General features: G+C 42.8%; 1 long non-coding RNA gene across 1 annotated transcript in view; it reads right to left on the bottom strand.

Moving 5' to 3' along the window:
• The window catches only part of LOC149784067 (uncharacterized), a 107721-nt gene extending 90705 nt beyond the window's left edge, over positions 1-17016 (bottom strand). Inside the window, exon 1 of the long non-coding RNA XR_016414094.1 lies at positions 16940-17016. This is a non-coding gene — a long non-coding RNA (uncharacterized LOC149784067). The remainder of the gene's footprint in view (positions 1-16939) is intronic.
• Between the last annotated feature and the right edge of the window lie 214 nt (positions 17017-17230).

Genomic DNA, 17230 nt, shown 5'->3' with positions numbered 1-17230 from the left:
AAATGGGCTTCTTGTTCTGGCCATCTCGACTTCATCATGATCACTTCTTCTTTTTCCAGGGTCTCCTCACATTTCATGTCCAAAGTTTCTCCACTAGGTAAAGAGGGACAACAGTCTTCCATGGTTTCTAGTAATCTAGGATGACTTCTCTCAAACTGTTGATTTCTATGGTATTATCGAATTCTGCATACAGGATGACGTTCACCGTTTCATCTGGGTCTCGGTCTTTAAACTGAATTTCCACACGAATCTGGCCGGATTTTATAGGGTGGAAATGTCCCTCGTCGCTGCCTTGGTCTGGAGTGAAATCAAAAGCCCACAAAGCATAACCTCCTGCATAATCCTCGTACGTAATGCCGTGACTGGTGTTGGTTCCTAACTGGCCGGTGGCTTCGTACAGGGACAAGTACGATCTCAAGTAATTCTTCTTGGCAAAGTCAGGTTCGAAAGGTCGGGTACACAAGGTTTTGCCATCGCGACTGACTTCGATCTTGGACACGCCAAAGTGTTGAAAGTAGAAAGGATTTTTTCGGCAGCTCCGTTGAAGGCTGTATTCTCGACGATACCAACGATCAAACGTTTGGGTAACTGTCCTTGGAACAGATGATCTTCGATCATGGATCGCTGTCCCTTGGGAATGGTGAAGGTTTTCACTTCCACGCGTCGTATGGGATACTTGGCAGTCGTTCTGCTCAACGTCTGATTGATGTCGTTTCCCACTTTAGGTAACACTTCCACACGGCGTACGTAGAGTCTGGTTTCTAGGATTTTGGTTTTGTAACCGTCACTATCAGCCATCAAATGGAAAGTGGCACTGCTACGATTCAGTCTCAGACGGACATCCACCCCGTTCAGCAAATACTTTTCTTGCAACCACATGTCCAAATGCAAACGATCCATCAGTTCTAAACTTGTGTCGACTCCCGTGATTCTCTTTCTTCGTTCTACAAATCCGTCATTGTTGTCTTTCTTTTTATCAGTTTCCAAATTTTCAAACTTGGTAGGTTCGTCAGCTTCCCATAGCATACAGGCATTGAGATGAGTGTTCTTGGCATCTATTCCGTACGTCAAGAGATTTTCCAGGTAGGCACGATAAGGGTAAGTATCCATGCTGCTACTGACCAGTTTGTTATTCAAGTACAAGTCCACTCCACTGAACAAGGAATGCATGAAATTGTTGACGGGAGCTACTGCTTCATCGTCTATAGGACCTCCAGTCTTATCTAGAATTTTGACTTTCAGGTACAAGTAACTGCTATTCAGATCGATGTAATCTTCGGGCTGTCCTTTGATTTCAAACTCGATGGGAGCGGAATCCGTCAAAGAGGAGACGGGGTGAAATTCCACCCACTGGGATTCTTGCATGGTCATCATGGTGGGGGGCATGACAAACAGATCCAGTTCCGTCTTGGAACAAGCGCAAGACTCTCGGTGCATCATTTTTTGTTCTTTCTCAATAATCGAAAACGTCTAAGTCTCGAACGGTTCTTCTTTTTTTGGCCTTTCTCGCTTGAAGTCTGGTGAAATGGTGTTTTCTGCATCGTCTCTTTCTGCCTTGTCCTTGCTGAATGCCTGACTCGGTAGCGTGCAGGGCATTTATAGGTGTGTCTTGTCGGCCCAAAATGTCTTTGCCCGTTTGCAGCAAGACATTTTTGCCTGCCCTTATGAAGGCTTCTTTAGGGTTTTGTTTGTCGATGATGATATTTTGGAGAAATTCTTTGCCTTGCGTCAGTGCTGCATCTTTCAAGGCGTGCAATCCGCGTGTCACCATCGGTTTCAACACCGGGGCCACCGGACGAAAGGCCGATTTTAACATATCTCCTAAGCCGTGTCCTCGCTGTCGAGCAACCCCTCGGTACACTGGATACATGACTTAAGAGTCGTGAGAAAACCGTTTTCGAAAATGGAGTTTCACCGTGACTTTTCCTTTGGTGAATGGAATATTTTGTCCCAAATCTCCTTTTATAGCAATGTTGACCGTGTCCAAATACGACTTGCTGACCGGCAAATAGTGAGGATGGACAAATTCGCGGTGGACGTGGTAAGTGTTTCCACCTTCCTCGTCAGCGTTCGTGGCAGAATCTACTTTGAAAGGAATGACACGCAGTAACGGTACGGAGGTGTGTCCCACCACGTTGTACTCCACCACATCGGAATACACAAACATCAAATACAGTCCTTGGTTCAGTTCTACCGGGGCACGAAATAACTTGCTAAAAGACTCGTTGTCGTAAACGATGGATAATTCGTTTTTCTTAATCATGGCCTTTCTCATGTCCATGTCTCCGCCCAACATGTCAAACAATTCAGGACAAAATAAAATGGACATGATTTTACTCCGTTCAAATTTCATCAAGAAGCGACGAGCTGCTTTGTGGTACTCCATGGTGACACTTTTGTTGACATGCTCCAAAGCTTTCAGAAACACGACATTAAACCTGGAGGTTATGGTGCTGACCAAATGTTGACCACTAAAATAATAGCCTGGGGGAATGAACAAGTGATAGGTGGTGTACTTTCGATTTTGTGTACAGGTTTTCTTGTCATATTTGACATTGCCATCCATCCACTGTTGCATTTGCTCGTCATGAACTTCCACATCAAAAAAATTTTGATTGGGAAGGACATTGAGGACTTGGGTCGGGTGAATCATTTCTACTAAAGCCACTTCCCAATGGGCGTCGTGATCTAACTGGATGGCTTGAGGTAATTTGGCCGTGTAACAGCACAACGTGTTCTTGGGAAACACCTCCATGGAACTGTCACTGGGTAAAGTTAAGTAAAATTGGTTTTGGTGACTCATAATTCCAGAGTTCTGTGGCTGTCTGAGGGGTTACTGGACGTCAGAGGCGTGTCTCCGTCTAAAATGGGGTTCTGATTGTGGTTGAAGTGATGACTGGCACTGGCACTGGACACAAGGTTCCCGGGGTTCCCGTTCGAGGAGAATTTCAGGGAGGGATTAGGAAGCAGGTAACCGATGCAACTGCTCAATAAAATGGTCCACAATTGTTTGTCTCCTTGTTGCAAACTCAAATTGGCAATGGCTGCCCCGATGACACAATACACCACGAAGATTTGGCAGAAAAAGACGATTTGCGTTTTAGGCACACGTTCTCCACACCACACCCACAAGGGTTGTTTTTGTAAATCTTGCACAGAAGAACTAGGTGAAGGAGGAGTGGTCGACGTAGCTGCGTCTGCCGTGTGAAAGGGCATGATGGTCACTTCTTTTTATAGTCGATGACTTGCGAAGCGTCGATCCAAGAATCAAAACTGGGTGGATATCCTTTCCAACGTACTTTGACTTCTTTGACACGTCGTTTGCCCACTTTACGGGTTCTGCGTTCGAGAATGCTTTCGATGTCGTACACGTCGTCTTCTTTTTGGTGACACGTTGTAACTCGGGCAAATAAAACGTTCCTTTGAGCACTTCTCCGTTCATGTCTTCCAATTTATAGACGGCAGGATGACGGCCATGCACTCGTCCAGTGACGCGAAACAATTCGGTCGTCCAGTTAGGTAAGTAACCTTTGTCGAAAGTGCGTTTGGTTTTGCCAATGCGCACCCAATCTCCTACGGCCAACATTCCACTTTTCTTGGGGACAGCCCTCGTCGGGGACGTACCAAACAGACGCTCAAACACCAGCACTTCGTTGCGGGGCACGTCCGATGCTTCGATGGTAAGATTGGTTGTACGCTTGCACCAGGTGCGGTAAGATGTCGATGTACTTCAGAGTGTGGTGATGCGTAAAATATTTCCACATGCGTTCTTTCAAAGTGCGTTGAAAACGTTCCACGATGCTGGCTTTGGTTTCGGGATTCTCGGTGGTAAAAAAATGAATGTCACGTTTCTTTAATTCTTTTTGGAAAGCTTGGTTCAGAAATTCGGTGCCTTTGTCCGTTTGCCATCGAAGAGGGTGACGACCGCTTTGTTTCAACACCTGTTGCAGGGCTCGCACTAACTCGCTGCTCGATTTGGAAGTCAAGGGCACGACCCAGGCAAATTTGGAAAAGACGTCGATGACACAAAACAAATATTTGTAGCCACGATTGTAGCTGGCCAAATGAGAGACATCGGCTAAATCGGCTTGCCATTGATGATCGATGCCTTCCACTCGGGTGCGACTTCTGGCAAACTTGCGTCGAATGGATTTGTGTAAAGTGTAGGTAGCTTGTTCTTGTAACCATCGTTGCACTTGAGGTAAACGGAGACTTTTCAGTCGAGTTTTGGCAGCACGATACAATTTTTGAACTCCTGCGTAACCTGCAGGATGCGAGGGATCGTAGTAAATGCTGGCTAACACTTTTTCCATTTTTTGTGTTGGTTGGTGTGTTAATAAGGCACCCACTCTTGGAGGATGCTACTCTTTTTCTCTTGGGGTATTTTCTTGGATTGCAATGCTTTTCGTGTGCGACCGGCAATAGGAGTTGAAGAGGAGGAGGATGTCTGAGCGGGGGATATCGGTTCTTGTTTCACTTCTGTCTTCACTTCTGTCTTCACTTTCTTTTTCTCTTGTGATGAAGAAGGGGTGGCCATCATCTTTTTAATCCATCCAATTCTGGAGGTAGGTGGTGTTGTTAACTTGCGTACTTTTTCTGGTGGAGTTTGAAACCCTTCTTCTTCTTCTTCTTTTTCTGTCTTGGTCATGGGTAGTGATGGTACTGGTACTGGTACTGGTGATGGTGCTGGACTTTTCATCAAGGTCTTAAAATCTTTCAGAGTGGGTAGAGCTATTTCGTCTAAAGCTTTCTGGTGAAAGAGTTGCAGTCGTTGCAAGAGTTGACCGTACTTTTGCGATTTTTCTGTTTCGGACAAATCTTGGCGATCCATCAAGGACTGCAATTCGTGTTGTAACTGGGACATCTCGCTCAAATTGGGATTGGGAGGTAAATGCGGGGTGCGTTGTTCTTGCCACCGATGGTATTCCATCCGTCGTTTGTAAGGCACTAAAGCTAGTTTTCGTCCTTCCATGGGGTTGTCAGGGGTCGATTCTGAGATCTTGGGACTTCCGACGGCCTTTTTATCTTGCTCCCACCAGTCCTCCCAACATGGTTCCCAAGACTCCTTTCAGTATGGGACCTAACAAGAGGGGTAAAATGCCTCCACGTTGGACCAACATCTTCTTTTTTTGACGAATGGGAATTTTCTTTTGAACCATTTGGCGAAGAACGTGACGATGTTTGCCTAAGCATTGTTTCTGGTGTTTGGACAAAACGTTCAAAACGTTCAAACAACATTCGCACACGGTATCGATGACCTCTTTGGAGGCTGTTTGAATGAGTTTTTTTCGTAGGGGTGGAGAAGCTTTGGACAGGACAGATAACATGTCCCCATGTTTGACTAAACGTGGAGGCAATCCTTTCCTTTTCTTTCCTTGGGGTTTTCTGGAGGGTGACATCTTTGCTTGTGGGTTCCGGGACATTCACCAAACAGACACTAACGTCGATGACTTAACACATACCCTTTTATCTTTTTTTTGGGACTATCGCTTTGTCATAAAGGTGACAATGTTTTTCCCAAAATCGCCAAGGAATCCACCCCTTAGTTGACGCCTCTTTTTCTTGGAACGACTGTGTCTTTTCTTAGGGTAATGTCGATGCATGGCTAAGCGCTTTGTCGGATGACGCGTCTGCCTTTGTCTCTTTCTTTTTTTTTTGGCTTCTTGGAGGTGACATCTTTTACAAGTTCACTGATACCCCTACTTGGTCACAGGCTTTTTTTATACTGGAACGCGTCGCCACTGATTGTCTTTACGTCGTATTAGTTTGAGGACAGGCATGACACGTCGTGCAGGGGTACGCAACGGACTAAATCGAGTCAGTTCTTGCTTGGACAACTCCAGTAAACTTTGTAACATGCCCGATCTTTCATGGACTTTGATTTTGGGAGAAGGTACTTTGTGCCACTGCCGCTAAATTGGAGGGTCCTGCCACTGGGGAAGTTCTTTTGGGGGTCATCAGCGGAGAAGTTCTTGGTGTGATCAACGTCTCCAAGTACTCTTCAGTTCTGGGTGTCATTAACCGAGAAGTGGATGAACGTGAGGCTGCCGGAGACGCAGTCACCGCTGTGGCAGGTCGTGGTTTGCGAGTGTAAGGTTGCGTCCTGGCCGAAGTGCCTCTCTCGCGACTAGTTTTCTTCTGTGGACTTTTCTTTTTCTGGGGACTTTTTCTCTGTTTCTTTTTCTGGGGGCTTCTTTTCTTTTTCCGGGGTGGTGGTGTCTGGTAAGAGGAGGGTCCTGCCACTGGAGAAGTTCTCCTTGGGGACCTGGTCTTTTTCTTCTTGGGGCTTCGTTGGACTTTTGTCTTGGGGATAACTTTGGGGGCATTAGGATCCCATCTTAAGAGAGAGCGAATGATGACCACTCCTAGAGTACCGCTCCCTCCAGGTTTCAAAATGATTTGTTTTTTGGTTTGAGTGTCGATGCGGGGATCGGCCAGTTGGACCAAAGCGACTTTGTTTCGATCGAAAAGCGTTTGGTTTGATGAGGAATCTGAATGATTCCTTGGAGTAATTGACGTGCCGTCACCGTGAACCATCGTAAGACTTCTTTGAGACTAGCTTCTAAGACACGAGCTCGTGTTTGTGGATTTTTTTCTCGACTGATGCCATACAAGGCACGAATCAATTTGACGGGAAGATGCGACTGAAGGGACGTCATGTTCGCACTGTGAGTGAGACAGACGGAAAAGGGTCTGAGGTTTTTATGGATTTTTTTTATGGGGAGTGAAATGAAGTCGAGGACGGAGACGTGTACAGGACAGGCCCTCCGTCTTGGCACCAGTGCTGAAACAAGTGGGTACGAAATCGCAAATCCTCGGGAGTCGTAGGTTTCAAATCGACGAGTAAATAGGCATGTGGCATTTGATTGGCATCGTCGTACGCCTGAGTCAGCCAAGGCGTTCCTAACTGTTTGGCTAAGACTTGCACTTGCGATTTATCTCGAGGGCTTTTAAACAAGACCACGTAATGCGCATTGAGACTGATGGTGCGATGGGCTTTACTTTGTTGAAACAAATTTTGGGTGATGTAAACGACACTGGCATTACGGTGATGCCCTTTGCGCGTGAACCACAGTTTAAGTTCTTCTTCGTCTTCTCCTAACATGTCGTCGAAAATGACCAAATGGGTTTGACGGGAGTCAGAGACGATGCCGTCGTCTTCTTTAGGAATACCTTCCACAAACACGATGGAATCGCCTTGACTTTCTCGCAAGAGGCTGTACGCCGATTGCCACTCTTTGTAACACCACACGATCCGTTGAGGTGGCCGATCGATCGAATGATGTTTATGTTCGATCAAACGTTTGACGAATTCGGTTTTGCCTGAACCGCTAGGTCCAGCAATGAGCATGTTAAAGGGATGGCGAAGATACAAAGCCTCCCAACTGGCACGATCTAAGTGTTCGTCGATGACTTTGACAGTAGAGGAAGAGGGAGCAGAGACAGCAGAGGTAGCCATGGTGTGAGAAATGTCACTTGTGACACGAAAAACAAACAAGACAAGAGTTTATATACTTTTTCAGAACACGTTTATTGAATGTTTTTTTTCAAACATGAATACGAAAGACAAAAATACATAAAAGCCAAAGGCTTAAGTACAAGAATAAAAGGCACATGATAACCATGAACGTGGAATAAACACAAGTGTCTGTACAACATGTTTTGGGTAAAGTTCTAACCAGTTCTATAGTAGGGGGTAAGGTCACACAAGTGTCCTCCCGAAAGGGTCTTTCAGGCCTGTCCACGACAGTCCCGTCCTGGGTGACGGGTTCTTCTGGCACCGTCACTAACACGGGTTGAAAAGTAACTTTTTTCCTTGAATAACTCTCGTGCATACTGGGCCACCTCTTGGGTCCAAGCCAAACCAATCTGGTTTCTTCTTCGTCAACGACATGGTAAGTTACTTCAATGAACAATGAACTATCGATCTTGCCTAGGGTTCCTTTTTATATACAGACCAATACCGACGTGACCGTACGGCAACGTAAAGTGATTGGGAAGTCGCACTCGCTTCTGGTATACAATTTGATAGACTTTTTCCAAGGGTCGACTGACGATGTGGTGAGTGGGTAAACGTACAATCTTGTTCGGTTGATAGGTGGTCACTTTAAAGTTTCCATCCTCTCCCGATTGCAAGGCTTCTTTCAATACCCCAAAGTTGACCACTCGACTGGTACGATGATTCAGAGTCAGTCCTTTCACTTTGCACGTCGTGTGCACTTCTCCTTGTTTGTCCCGGTATTCGTAGCCGTAATTTTGGGGCCGCCACTGACGAAACTTAGAATCTTGTCGTCGGGATGCTCGTCTGTCCAGGCTCCTAAACGGTCTCCTTCGATGTCAGGGTGATGTTGAATCGGGTGATGGATGTAAATGCAACTGTCCGTGTCAAAGTACAGGACGCGTTCTTCTAACAGTTCTAAAGCTTCGTACAATTTTAAGCGAGCATGAGCTGTCACGTAAGCCGCAATGATGACATTTCCAAAAGGGTCGTCTTGTACAAAGTCCAGATCTTCTTCGTAATTGACCAAGATCAAATCCTCTCGAACGACGTCCACGTGTTTCATGTATTTGGTTTTGTCGTGAATCATCTGGAAGTAGCGGGAAGGTTCTGTCAAATATTCCGTCTTGGGTAAACACGGTCGTTGTGCCATTTTACCCCACAAGCAATTTAACATCACTTTGGCAAACGATCGCCTGCCTTCGTTTTTCTCGATGTGGTCTAAAGAGATGCCTTCTTGTTCGTAGTATTTCTCTTTGAATTGTATTTGGTCTTCGGGAGTGTGACACCAGGAAGGATAGCCGCTGGCTTCTTGTTTCAGTTTCAAAAAGGCATCCACGTAGTCGGCGAAAATGCCTTTCTGTGTAGGGTCACCCTTGTGGTACTGTTGTGTCTTGGGAAAGTGGCAAATTTCGTACACTTCTAACAGTTGGTATCCCATGTCCAGAGCTTTGAACAATTCCACGCTGACCCAGGTTCCCGTCAAGGCACGTTCTTCCTGGCTGTGATGGCAAGGTTGGTCCTGGTTGCACGTTTCGGCACAAGTACGGCACAAGGGAAACATCAGTTTGCCTTGACAATGGTGAGGTAAGACGGGATGGTATAGGTTCGTGGGAGGCAAAACTTTGCACTTGATCAAGCCTTCGTATTGTCGAATGCCTTTCAGGTCGATGTGTTCCGTCAGCAATTGCGGGTGCCCTACGGGAAAGCGACAATATTTGCACACGTAGGGATACAGCGAACACACGTCCAAGTATTTGATTTCTTCTCCTTTCTCTTCGTCGGCTTGGTACAGCAAACAGGTGGCATTGGTCCTTCCTCCGTACAAACTATCCCTCGGGTTCAACGGGTCCATGAACTGGTAACTTTCCACGAGGCGTTTAAGCTCGGGATCGGTTTTCATACGGTGATCGTACTCGTGTTCCCACATTTCCACCACTTGGTATCCTTGCTGTTCTAACTTTAGGCGCCGCTGACAAGTGTCCTGGTACAAGTCTTCCATGGTTCGTTGTAAAAACTGATTTTTAGTGTCACGGTCAGGGTAACAGACGGGACATCCATGAAATAAGCAACCGTTAAACTCGTACACGATCTTGGGGTTTTCTAAGTCCCAGCCATCGACCGAATACGTTCCGATGGTCTTTTCGCCTCCTCCGTTGCGGGCATGCTGAATCCATTTGTCTTCCTTGTCGCACAAGTAATGTAACCAGCGTAGGGCTTTGACCGAGTATTGACGTTTGACAAAGTGGGTCGTTTGAGGACTGATGACAGCCACGGTGTTTTCAGGCATGAATCATTGGCGGTACACTAAGGAACACGCTTTGGCAATGGTGCAAGCTTCTTTCAAAGGATCGACCCCTCCATGTTCCATGAACAGTTCTCGAAATTTTCCACAGCAACGTCGTAAAATGTCCACGTCGGAACGACAATACTTTAGCATTTCTTCCTGAAAGTCGAAAGGGTCCGAGGCGTGAGCCTGGTACCAAGCGTAGAAAGCTTCTCGTTGTTCGGTACGCATGTTGTCGGGGTCGTAATAGTGAGCCTTAGGCAAATGGGGTAGAACGGCGTGTTGATTGGCTTCCGTATTGAAAAAGTGTGGAAAGTACCCTTTAGCCATTTCTGTCATTCCAAACGTTTTAGGCATTCGGCTCAAAGGCATGGCCAAATAGCTCATCGAATCTTTAAACTGTACTTGTCCCACTTGCATGAAAATGATTTTGGCTCCGTTCAAAGTCACTTTAGGACGCTCGGTGCCTTGTTCCGTATAGTATCTCAAAAGAAACTGTCCATCGTATCCGGAGAAATTGTGAGCCATCACCGTGGCATGACGATGACAATCTCCGTAACGTTCGATGTCCTCTTGGCTCCACGTCTTGTCGATGGGGTCTAAGACCCATCGGGCAAAATCGGCTAACGTGTTCGGTCCCCGAAAGATTTTTTCACGCCCTCCAGGAATCTTGCTGCAGTGAGGGCAATGACTGAAGATAGGTTCTTGAATGCACTTCTCGCACGCTCGATGAGCCACGCAGAAATTAGGAATGTGAATGCCAGTCTCTTGCATGCATTCGAAATCGAAAAAGATGAAATTGCCTTTCTTCTTGTGACCGTCCTCTTTCTCTGGTGGGGGTTGGTATTTTTGCACGTAGCATTGGTGTTCCAAGTCCACGATGTGGTGACAAATGTGACATTTTTTCTTTCCTGAACATACGTGTGCCTTAGTACTATTGGTACGTATGCCTTGTCTACACGCAGGGCACAATCTCAGCAGTTGACAAGCGCATTTCTTCTGTGAACCTTGCGTCTTCAAATGTTGTTGGTAACAGGTAGGGCTAACAAACGTGCGCAGACAAGTTGAACAAGGCACTGGTTCTTCGCTCAGACAGGGCTGAGAGGCCAAACATCCTGAGCATTTCCATCCACAATGTTTGTGTTGCTCTCGATTGTTATAACCATAGTCACATTTCTCACAATAATAACCGTATCCCAGGAATCCAGTGATACTGGTAATGGTATCGAAATGTTCATCGTGATAATAGACATGAATGTATTTTCCGTCCTTAAAATATTGGTCTCGAAACAACAGAGTTCCACGCATTTCTTGAGGGTGCACTTTCAAGGTGTAGCGTGGAGCTAGGGCATCTTGCAATTTTTGCATCTCAGGAATGCCACAGGGTGTGTCTTTGGACAGTCCGGCTTGTTGTAACAGGAGTTCTGCTTCATTTCGTTGTTTGGCTCGATCGCATCGTTGAATAGTTTTCCAGGTTCTTTTCCATTCTACCGTGTCGTTCTTGTTGGCATAGGTTCGTCCCACCACGATGGCACGGGCTAAACACATCTGGTCTTGAGGGTTGTTAATTCGGACGAGACTCTTTTTGGTGTTGCGAAGGTCGTCCACCAATAACATCTTTTTGCATGCAGTCCCTTGAGGAGGAGAGACGTGGGCCATTTTCAGTGTGGCTTTACCATCGGTGATGTCAAACTGGTCATTAGATTGTTGTACGTGTTGAATCTTGTCCATGACTTTGGAAGGGGTTAGTTCTGCGGGTCTGCAAAACTCGATCCAAACAGGGGATTTCAAACCGTCGTGATCTATGGATAGTGTCAAGCGATCGTCTTCTTTGGCTTGACATTGTCGCTTGAGTGCGGTGAGCAAAGAATCCCACATCTCGGTGATAAACCCTTCTGCTTTCTCTAAGGGTATATTGGACTTGAAATCTTTAAACTTCACCGTGTAGGTGTAAGCCGTGGTTCTAAATTTTCTAGAGGAGCGCTTTTCCGTCTCTCGAATGGAATAGTATTTTTCAGGATTGACTACGGGTGGTGAACTTGGTTTAGAGGTTTCAAATTCTGGTTCACTCATGTCCTCTTAAAAATCACTGGCATGAATTTGTGCCAAGATTTCAGCTCTGGCACGAGGCGATAGATCACGCTTCTGCCTCTTACTTTCTTCTTCTTCTTTCTTCTCAAATGAATAGGATCGTTTCATCTTGAGTGAAAAACGTCAAATGACTCAAGTTCAAACAGCATAGACTAATTTATAGTCATGACAAACCAGCGTATATAAAAAGGGTGTGTGTCTTGTCCTTTCACTATTCATTTCACTCTCAAGCCGAGCACAACGATGGAAGAGACTACCCAGATGGAACGTTTCGTCAGAGCTTTGCGAGGGGTCATTAGAAAATTCTCTTCAGACCAGCCGACGGACTACTCTCCTTCCTTTCGAGATAAAAGTCAAGATACTTGCTATATCTGTCAGAAGAAAGGGCATTGGTCTTCAGAGTGTCTAGACCGTCAAAAAAGAAAAAAAAACAGGGGCTAAAAAAGACAAAAGTCAAGATACCTGTTATTATTGTAAAGAAAAAGGACATTGGTCTCCAGATTGCCCAAAAAAGAAACAAGAGGAGTCAGAAGAAAAGAAGGATTCTTCAGAAGAAGAGAGGGATTCTTCGGAAGAAGAGAGGGATTCTTCGAAAGAAGAGAGGGATTCTTCAGAGGAAGAAAGAAGACAATTCTATTTAAAAGAAGCAAAGAAACAGGAGAAGAAAAGAAGAAGGGAAGAAAATGAGGACAAAACGGTGAAGAAATTAAAAAAAACAGAGAGACTAAACAAGGAGAAAGAAGAAGTCAATGAAATTTTAATTAAAGTGTTCTGTGTTGAATTGTGAATTGGATTGTAAAAAATGGATAAAAGAATACATGAATGATATAAGGTAAGTGTCTTTGAGTTTTGATTTTAAAATAAGAAGCTACACTCACGCACCCATACACAGACACGTACTATAAGGGTAAAATGGGTTGTTTATTTTTTTTTTTTTTTGTTGATTTTTGAGTTATTGGCAAATTGAAATTGTATTTCTTTTCGAGAAATGTGGGTGGCCCTGAAAAGGGCCTTTTTATTTTGGTGTAGGAGTGAGTTTAACCAATCAACTTTAACTGCCTTAAGCCTTTGCCACGGCCGAGGCCTACTTCTGATGATTGGGTTGAAATCACTAAGGGTGGTACGATAGACTTAGTCACAGGGTTGGAGTGTTTAGCTCGGGAAGGTCGTATTCTCTTCGGTCGTGATAAAGAAGTCTGATACATTTGTTTCAGACTTCTTAACTCCGCTAAAATGTCCAACAGTACCGTAGCCGTTTGATTTTCACCCTCTTGTTTCTTTGCTGCTACTTCTTCTTGTTGTTGTTTTTTTTCTTACCTCTTCTTGTTGCTGTTGCTGTTGCTGTTGCTGTAGGAGAAAAGCTTGTTCCGCTTCCTTTTGTCGTTGCATAAATTTCTCCAATTCTTCTTTCTGTCTCTGTCTAAAATTCTCCACTTGCGGTAATGAAGAAGGTAACGAAGGTTCCTGAACAAATTTTTACGAGGTAAGAAAATCCACAAAATCCCAATGTACCTCTTCTGAAAGTAAGTCCGGGTTCCCTTGGGCAGTCTCCCCTGCTGGTGCACCCCAATGGATCGTTTTCTGAGTTTCCGTCATGTTGAATCACTGTCGCATAGATTGACTGCACACAAGCGCTAACGAATCTATATAGACCACGTGACGTCACAGACTGCTCTCTTCGGATTGGATGCGAGCTGACTGAATTTTGTAACGCGTGTTCGGATTGGTGAATGAATTCAATCCGTTTCAATCCTTCCTGTACCTATAAATAAGCGCAGTTCACTGCATTGATTCACCTATTCTCGTCGCTTCAAGATGTGGACCACAGTTGAGTCATCCACCCTTGTGTCTTCCATGATGTTTAGGACGGACATGTTCATGTATGTCAGGTCCAAGTGGACTGTTGTTGATAGGACAGATACTAGTCAATGGATGAGGAGAGTTTACATAGAAAGACAAGGATGTCTCAAGAGGGTACTTGTGTATGGACCGGCAGTTAGAAGGAGTTTAAGAAGAAGAAGAAGATGTGACAGATGCCATCTATGTTAATATTAATATTAACATAAACCCAAAGGCCCTTTTCAGGGCCAGCCATATTTCTCGAAAAGAGATAGCCTTTCAATTGCCTACCCCTTTTTTAAAAAAATTTAAAAAAAAAAAAAAAAAAAAAATCCCAAAAGCCCAAACTCTATTCCCCATGTTAATTTCCCCTTGTCGCTAGACAGACCCACACTATAGTTCCATGTTAAATTCCCCTTGTCGCTAGAGTGACCCACGATTTATTCCCCATGTTAATTTCCCTTGTCGCTAATCTGACCCACGATTTTTCGCCATGTTAAATTTCCATTGTCGCTAATCTGACCCAGGGGGGTCTGTAATGCTAATTCCCATTGTCGCTAATGCATCCCCATTTACTACTTTTATGCACACTTTCTTGTTTCAATGTAGGAATATTTTTCGCTTTGAATAGACCCCCCCCCCCCATTCTGACACTCATTCTTGAGAAGGAAAGTCCTCCTATTTCATCCAAACTCTTACCATGGCACAAACGAAGCAGACTGCGAGCAAGTCTGAAAGGTTTATCATTATAAGTGCCAAGGATTACAACATTCTTCTGGGACCATGAAATGAAAACTTAAAGAAAAAAACTACATAATACAAATAATACAGAAAGACTACCAAAAGAAAAAAAGATGCATCGTGAATTCTACTTACGAGATACAAGAGATACACGGGAAAATGGCGGCTGCTCGTAAGGAAGTTAAAGAACTAGAGAATTTGTTTTCAAGACAAAAATGATAGAGACAAGCGAAGGATCGTTCCTTGATTCTTCTAACATTTCCTTGATCTATTCATTAAAACATAAGTGTATAAAGTACGCGAGACCTGTGATAGAAAAATACATAGATCCATGAATACTTAACATGCGTGCAGGGATGGAAATAAAACGATAAATAGACGAACATATTGAGTGATATTCAATAATAAATATGAGATGGAATACTTATTATATAAGCTGGTAAATCTATAGCAGTTCCAAATTAGTATAGATAGATAGATAGATAGATAGATAGATAGATAGATAGATAGATTATGAGGAAATGATAATAATCAGGGATCTAATACAAAAAGATACATATATTTGTTAATGTTTTGCTATAAATTCAATCAACCGAACCTGGAAGCTAAAGGTTAAGTGCTTGCAAATCGAAAGAAACATGTTGGTGTATTTTATTGTATGCGCTTCAATTGACTTCAGAGATAAATTTTATTTCATTCAAAGTACTGCATTGCTCCTTTATCCTTTAAATGCCAGAAGGTTTTGATTAAGTTCAAAACATTTACAATTGCAGAATATTCACTACGCAAATAGAAAGTTTAAAAAAAATATGCTGTTATCGAATATTAACTTCAAATATTCAATTAAAACTTCGATGGCTCCACTACGTTAGATATAAATTTGTTTTGAGTTTAAAATTGACCTCCAATCGCAACACCACTAATAACGTTTCCATTCAGTCCTGTTTAGTTTTTCCATTTCAATGTATCATCCCATTTCACGACAATTTGATACACATGATTCAGTTTCTTCATGAGTTTTGTGCACGCCTCCTCTCTTACTCTTACTTAACGCCAAAGCAATGAACACCATTGTATTGAAAATGATGTTATTTATCAGGTCATTGGGCGTGGATTTTAATGCATGCCCACAAATGACCCGACAGGCGGACCAGGGCAGCAATAAACAGCTGTATCACACAGAAATACAGCAAAGTTATCTTAGCATACGAATTGGGCCAGCCAAAAATAAAGATGCATGCTGAAAAGATTTTTTTCAAACTAAGTTACCTAACGGAAAAGGTACATGCAGACTTCAGCGCTCAGCTGCATTACCTAAATGTAACAAGGAAAATAATGTCTGGGAAATTAGCACAATAAATTAACGATTCATAATTAAAGCTTCAAACAGGCCGTTCAGTTTGTGTATATGCACATAACTATGTAGAAAGAAATGCTTTATTGCTATATGTTGATGGAAGAAAGGATACCTAATTAAGATTATCAATAAAAAAGCGTGCTGACAAGTACCAGACGTGTATATCTTTACTAGCCTTTAACTGAATTAATCCATTTGAATATTTATGTATTATTTTGTATGCTCAACATTTTTATTTACACAAATAATATATATATATATATATATATATATATATATATATATATATATATATATATATATATATATATATACAATTTGTTTTACTTCCATAATAAGACAAACAAAAGCTACAAACGATTTTTTTAAATGAACATGTTACATTTCCGAATATTGACTGTATTAGTTTTCAAAAATTTATTTACGCACGCTGATTAATCGACTATTTGCGGATATTTCTTTCTAAACTAGCAATTGTTGGGCAACATTTGTTTACTGTATGGAGTAGAAAGAGCTGAAAACATATGTTACCTGAAAAAAGGACGACATTTTCCCCCTATCAATCAGATTAGTTAAATGTTATTACTAATTCGCCAACCTTCCACGTGTTTTAAATGCTTAACGCTAAACAATCAGGACACTCTTTCTCTCTCTGCCCCCCCCCCCCCAATTATTTAACAAAAATTATCACTAAAGCAGTTTGTTAATGTTGTACAATAAAGGCTGTACATCTGCATTGCGTGTGTGCATACACACACACACACACACACACACACACACACACATATATATATATATACGTGTGTGTGCAAAATATAAAAATATTATTTTTAACTAACATTCAGTCACTATAAGTTAGGTAATATGGCAGTTCAATATACTTAAGAAATGCATACTTAAAAAATAATAATGTCCAATAGTTCTACAAAACCCGGAAATTACCATTATTATGCCATACATTTCCTATTTTGTGTGAAACAGTAATTTTTTACACTTTTCTTCTACATAATGCACAATTATCTGTAGTTTCTGTTAAATTTATCATCGGAATTAGTGTGATAGATAAATTGAAGAAACAAAATGAAAATGCTTAAAAAAGAGTGGTGGTGAATAAAGAAAAACTTACCCTTCAGCATGTTCTGTTCATCACATGCATAAAAACAAATAACAGGTTAGTAGATTAAAGCCAACAAGACATGAATCCAATACTTCGTCATGAATAGACTCTATTTGCACGCCAAGAATAGTTTTTAAAATAAAACATAATACAGAACCCGTATGTAGAACAGACGAGTACATGTCCTTGCAGAGGGATGGGATTACTGGGTATTAAAATTTTAAGTTTGAAGCCATCATCTTATTTTGTTGTTGCAGAAGTAACAATCAACCATGAGTTAGGTTATTAGTCACAACTCAT

The sequence above is a fragment of the Sinohyriopsis cumingii genome, chromosome 14, assembly GCF_028554795.1.
Source record: "Sinohyriopsis cumingii isolate HCF-2022 chromosome 14, ASM2855479v2, whole genome shotgun sequence".
Taxonomy (NCBI): Eukaryota; Metazoa; Mollusca; class Bivalvia; order Unionida; family Unionidae; genus Sinohyriopsis; species Sinohyriopsis cumingii.
Note: the sequence above shows the minus strand (reverse complement) of the source record. Positions and strands in the feature narration are given on the sequence as shown.